This window comes from Sciurus carolinensis, chromosome 15 (genome assembly GCF_902686445.1).
Source record: "Sciurus carolinensis chromosome 15, mSciCar1.2, whole genome shotgun sequence".
In the NCBI taxonomy this organism is placed as follows: domain Eukaryota; kingdom Metazoa; phylum Chordata; class Mammalia; order Rodentia; family Sciuridae; genus Sciurus; species Sciurus carolinensis.
Window position 1 is genome coordinate 66,192,863 of NC_062227.1, and position 6,815 is coordinate 66,199,677.

Sequence of the window (6,815 nt, forward strand, 5' to 3'; positions counted from 1 at the left end):
AAAGAGGGTTGTTAAAAAATAATCAGCATTCTCCTCTTGCTGTCTCACCAATCAGAGAAGATATTCCCAGCCTGCAGAAGGATAAAAACCTGACTCGGACGGCAAATGGGAATGTCTGGTTGGAGCTGGAGACTGAAGGGATGTGAGAAGAAATGAGTCCAAATCCTAGTGAGACACCTGCCTTTTAGGTCTTCCAAACATGGCCATAGCCCTCGGGGCTGGCAGGGCTCCTGACGGACAAGCAAGATGTCAGAGCCTTGTAGGGGACTGGCTCCCTTTAGCACTCAGTGAACTCGACCCGCCCACAAGACACAGCACGGTTGCTTGACATGATCCCAAGTCCCGAAAGACACTGGCTTCCCTTTGAAGCAGCTAACAGACTGCACCACCAGTAGCTAAGCTGAGCCTGAAACATCCTGGTAACAAACCCCAGATCCTGCTTCTCTTGGTCGCTCTCTGTCTAGCTCTGCCTCTAATGCCTTCCCGCCCCCGCCGCGTGGCCTGGACCTGCATTGTCACTGGCTTCTCAGCCCACACAGTCGGGCCGTCAGCCTCCATTTGGAGCGAAGCCATAGCTCTGTCACTGCAGCAATTAACTTTAAAACTGAGTCTGGCAATTCTTCCGACACCGTGTCAGCCCCCCACCCTCGCACAACAGCACAGCAGCGAGTGGTTATGGGAGCTTCTATTTTATAGCAGATCTTTAGGTGGTTTTGTAGTTAATCATCTCTGTCAAAGGATGTGCTCAGTGCTCTGGTAATAAATATGAAAATTACCTCATGGGGGACTTAATCACGACAAGTTATGGTGTTTTCTTTCTAATCAGCTATTTATCAAGTTAAGGCATGTTCAATTTTCAAATAAAAAAAATTATCTTATTCATTTAATCCTGGAAAGTTGGGCTCTAATTTCCACTGGAATATTTCTTATAGGAAAGATTTTCTTTCAAAAGTGGAGTTCAGTGTCCCACAAGTTCATTTTGTAGTTTCTTTCACTGTTCAAAGCTGAGTTCTATTTTTCTGTCAATTTTACCAGAAACAAAACTTCGAAAGGTTGTGTTTTGCTCTGGTTAGTGTCTGGTGCCTTGGAGTATAGGAGACACGCTCTTCAAATGTTCCTTTCATTTTACAGCACCTTCTGCATCATAAAATCAATGAAGTGCTTGTTTGTTTCAGTCTAAAGCACAGATGCTCCCTGAGTTTGAATGCTTATTGGTTTCAACATCATAAAGCTGAAAATCAATAGGTCAAAGCAATGTACTTTCTGTGCATGATGTTGCCCTGATTGCTTCATAAGAATGCCCCATAAACAGTCTCCAATCCTCCTTCAGTAAGACGTAAGAAATCTAGCAAATATTTATTGAGTGATGAACATGTATGTGCGAGGGACTTTGACCCACTTCGAGCCTTATAGAAAGAGGAACATTTAAATTTTATTCCTACCCTTCTATGCTTTAGAACACAGAACCTCCAACATAAATCCTATTAGTTCTGTAAACCTTGGCAGATAGATATCTAATACAAATAATTAAAAAAAATTTTTGGTTGTTAATATACTTGAGAATCTTGGAAAGAACATTGATTTCCTATTTTCAAAATGCTTTACAATAATTTTTTTTTAATTCTGCAATAAGTATGAAAGGGTGGTGTTCATATTCCTGAAAGCCAAGAAACACAGGAAAATGTGAACTCCCTGAGTGTGCGATGAATATCCTATTTCTGAATGGCATGAAGATTCTTATTGGTTTATTGCTGTACTCTTTTTTTAAAAAAAAATTTACAATTTTTTAATTGGTTCTTTTTACTGATATATGATAGCAGAGTCCATTTTGATATAATTATACAAGCTTGGAATATATCTTATTCTAGTTAGAGTCCCTTTCTTATGGATGTACATAGTAGTGGGATTCACTGTGTTGTTTTCATATATGTACATGGGAAAACTATGTCAGATTCATTCCACTGTCTTTCCTTCACTTCACTTATCCTCCCTCCCGTCCCTCTGTTCTCCATAGTGGCTCAATTCACAATAGCTAAACTATGGGAACCAACCTAGGTGCCCTTCAATAGATGAATGAATAAAGAAAATGTGGTCCCTATATACAAAGGAGTATTACTCACCCATGAAGAATGACTTTATGACATCTGCCAGCAAATGGATGGATCTAGAGACTATAATGCTAAGTCAAGTAAACCAGTCCGCAAAAAACAAAGGCTACTGTACTCTTAACCTTGCTGGATTGTTTGACTTTATTTAGCCCACTCCCTTGGCATTGAGCCTACCCCTGCCTTTTATGTCACCTTCTTGCCATCTAGAATGCTTCTCCCAAACAATGGGGCAAAGAAACACCAAGCACTTATTTCAGAGCCTCCTCCCTGCTTTTCCAGGGGTCCCTTAGTCTCACCTGTGGGGGATGCGTTCCTTTTGTTCAATGTAAACATTCCAGCACTCCTTTCCTCCCTAATTATTTCCTCTCCCTATGCACCAGTCTTCTCAAGTTTCAATTTGCATCTCATTAGGCAACGTTTGAAAAGCAGACTCTGAAGTTTGCCTGGATGTTCCCTGTCACACTAACCTGACAGTAGAGCTTGAGGTGTTTTTCAGATCTCAAAAATAATTTGAACACTCCTGACACCAGGAGCTTACAATTAGAGAATAAAATAACAAAAGTTATTGCCAAGAATGACTGAGATGCAATAGTTATGTGGTTATCATATTCAATTCTTCATGTTATTATTGTGGTGGTTTAGTCTGCAATTTTTATAATCCAGTATTTATTGTATTTTTAAAATGAGGTGATTTGGAGCTAGACTATTTGTCTGCTACAACATCTCAATCAGTAGAAGGTAACACGATACAAAGTAAAAATACCCGAGGTTCAACGGACTACTAAAGGAAACTGTTCAATACGTTTTAAATCATTTGCAATTAGTAAGGGTCCACTGTTAATAATATCACACTGCGAAAGGAATGCAATGTTTTCGTCTGATTTTTGCTTGACTGGATATTTTAATGAGAAATGTCATTGTTATCACTAGTGGAATTTTGGCAAAAATAGTAAGTTATATGGTTATTAATATGCAACATTAGGCAGTAAGATGATACTATACTGTTGATATGTACTAAATTCTCTTTATAGTTCTAAATGATTAGGAAAAAAGGACTAATAAAAATTTTATTAGATGTATTTGGAGTTTTTATAAAATAGCAGAGTCATGGAATATAATAGAAAATTAGCTCACATTAGAGCTTAGCATTGTCAAAGAGGAATTTGTCAGGCAATTACATTTAAAACATCTCATTTTAATTCAAATTGGAACATGCTCAAAATTATTCTTAAACTTGAAAGGCACGCTGAAGATAAAGTCGTAGGGACTAAAGATAAAATTTCAAAATACTGATATATTCATCAGGACTTTTTAATACTTACAGGTTCTTTGAAAGTTTGTTGAACTCTTTGAGTTACACACTCTCTCACTCTCTTTTCTGACTGAAATACTTTTGGACACAAGAACGGGCACAAATTCACAGGTGTACATATGTTTTTAATCCATGAATCTTCAGATCATGGATGCTTGCCCTAGAGGGTAGAGAGGTTATCTGGGATAGTTATCTACCGACAAAACCATTCACCATGGTTTTGAAAAATATTTAAATAGATACAAATTTAAACTGACAATTGACCCCTAGTTTAAGACATCTTATTTCTTAAAAAAATAAGTTTCTCTTGAGAACTAATTCATTTACACTTTTTAAAGATAAGTTTTAGTTTTTAATAGAATTTTAAGTAATAGAAATAAAATATACTTTTATTTTGAATAAAGAAATATATTATTAACTGTCTTTAATAAAAAGAGTCTCTAAAATATATTTTTATTTTTAATTGACACAAAAGAAACATGCCTATTTGTGGGGTACATGGATACAATGTGTAACCATCAGCTGAGGGTCACTGGCAAACCCATCGCTGCAATCGTGCATCAGCCCTTCGTGTGGTGAGCATTCAGGATCCTCTCTGACTGTTTTGAAGTGACAGCTGATTGCTCTCAGCCAGTTACCCTAGTGAGCTGTGGAACATCACACATGGCTCCTCCTAAGCCACTGCCCCCCGGGCTGTCACTGTCTCCATCCATCCCCGCCCCCTCCAGAATTTAAGTGGAACCTCATTGACTTGAGGATCAAGACTCACTTGGTTCCCAGTGGTGACGGGCTCTGGTTACTAGGGCAGTGGAGGACAGGAGCCGCCTCCGCAGAGCTTTGCTACTCTGAATGCGGACGCACTTGGCTTTGAAGAACCCATACCGTGAAAGCCCTGAACCCGGGTTCAACCTCATATGAGCTGAATTTACTCGCACTAACTTCTCAGAGGGCAAAAGAGGAGATCATCGCAGCAAATCAAATGAACTCTGCTGGAAATGTTCTGCCCACTCTTTCAACATGTGTTATCACTATGGCATTGTAATGTTAGAAGGCATGAAGCCGTGAAAATACTGTGAAGTTCTGTGGTCTGTAACCTAGGTGAGCCTTAAAATGTTACAGTTTCAAAGCAGACTTGACGAAGTATATGGTGAAGTCATGTAATTACTAAAAAAAAAAAAAAAAAAAAAAAAAAAAAAAAAAAAAAAAAAAAAAAAAAGAACTCTTCTTGGCTTTTGTTAAAGTCCCAGACTAATTTTCTTTTTTCTTTTTTTTTAAATTAACGATTGGGAAATTTGAAGCTGAACAGTAGCATGTCTTAATTTATAGTTTAAAACATTACCCTGGTTGCCATGTGGAAGACGATATGTGGGTTGGGAGAGATGATTCCAATAAAATTCCTTAGGAGACTGTCGCACTGGTACAGTCCAGATGTAATTAGCACCTGGATGAGAGCAGGAGATTCCAGATCAGAGCCAAGACATGGGGAGGCATTTAGGAGACAGAATTTAGAAGAACAGAAATCTATGTTTTTAACGTCATCATTAATATTAAACTATTTCTATTTTAAATTAATTCTGTGTTGAAATTTATGGGTCTGGAGTATAATGGTGGCTGTCTTACTCTAAATCTTCTCAAACATCCTCCCACCTTCATGAAAACAAAAACCAGAAACCAAGGAAAACAATTATAGCTGCCTCTGACTGACATCTCCAGCACTACTTGGAGGCAGAGAATACCATAACCGTCAAACCACTTGTACAAAGATGCAAATGCTCCCAACCGGAGCCCCGCAGCGGCTCTTGCACACGGCTGGGTGTGGAGAACAGGGAGGGAGGCATACGATAAGGAAGTTGCAGACCAAGCCCAGACAACACGCTCAAAGCCAGTCCCTTAACACATGCCCAAGTGCATCGTTTATTTCTAGGACTCTAGATCACAACATGAGCTGTAGGAAAGGAGACTGGAAATAAGTCACGGCCTCAAAGAACATTGTCCTTGGAGTGAATCAGAGAAGGGGAGGTGCTCAGAGATGTGGCTATGAAGGGAATAGAACAATAAGGGCCTGCAGTCCCCCAAACCAGAGACCACAAGTTCCCCCTGATATGTGGATGCCAAGGCACAGTAAGGGGGAGGGAAGAACAGAAGTTCAGTGAGTAGACAAAGGGCGAGGACGGGAAGGGAGGAGGGAGGGGCACGGGCGAGACCGCAGAGTGAATGGACAGAGCTTCCTACGTTCACATGTGAACACACACCACGAAACCACACCACGTCCCACCACAAGGATGGGATCCTAACTAGAATGCGTCATGCCCATGCATGTATGATGTGTCCAACTACACTCTGCCATCATATCTAAAAAGAACAAATTAAAAGAAAGAATTAAAGTCGCCGTGCTACAGGGATACACGCATACCCATGTCTGTAGCAGCACAATCCACAACAGCCAAACTATAGAACCAGCCTGCTTGTCCATCAAAAGATAAATGGTTAAAGAAACTCTGGTACACAGACAGTTTGTGGTACCAACGCAGTGGAGTTTATTCAGTCATGAAGAGAAATAAATTTTTATGTCACTTGCAGAAAAATAGATGGAACCTGAGACCATCATATTAAGTAAAATAAGTCAAACCCAGAATGTCAGGAGTCACAATTTCTTCTCATATGTGGAAACTAGAGAGGAAACGGAAAGAAAGGTAAGGGAGACTCTCATGAAAATTGAAGGGAGATCAGTAGAAGAGAAGAAAGAGACTGGGGTAGTGAGGAGAGGAGGGAAAGAGGAATATGGGCCAAATTATATTGTTCTCTTGTGTGCGTGTACCAAAGTGGGACAGCAGGTCTCACCATTATATGCAACTATAGTGCACCTGCAAAAAATCTGGGGAAAAACAAGAAGTAAGGGCAAGATCAAGGATCTTGCAGAACCAAATGAGCAACGCAGCAATGCAGCCCCTCCCCTCCCACCAAGCCGCCACAGCGACCATCCAGGAAAGAAACGGCTCCATCAGGTGACCCAGGAAAGTCCTCCTGCACCTGGAATACTGACCTCCAAATGCCCGGGAGGAACAGGCACCATGAATTCCATTCAAAACCAAGGTCAGAAGAAACCTCAAAAGGAATAAGATAATTAAACTGATTAAATTCTCCCCAAATCATGAAGCAGAAGCAACATATAACAAAACACTCCAAAACTGAGCTAAATATCCTTATGTCAGCCTTTAGAGGTTGGGGAAATGTTCTGAATCAGTCAACCACAGGCTGAAATGATAAAACATCCAAAAAAAGAGGAAATGAAAATTATTTGAACAAGGGAAAGAAAAAGATGGCAAGAGAGTATAATATCAGAGGAAAATGACAAAACATAAAGTAATTATAAAGTGATCACTGTAAATTTAAGA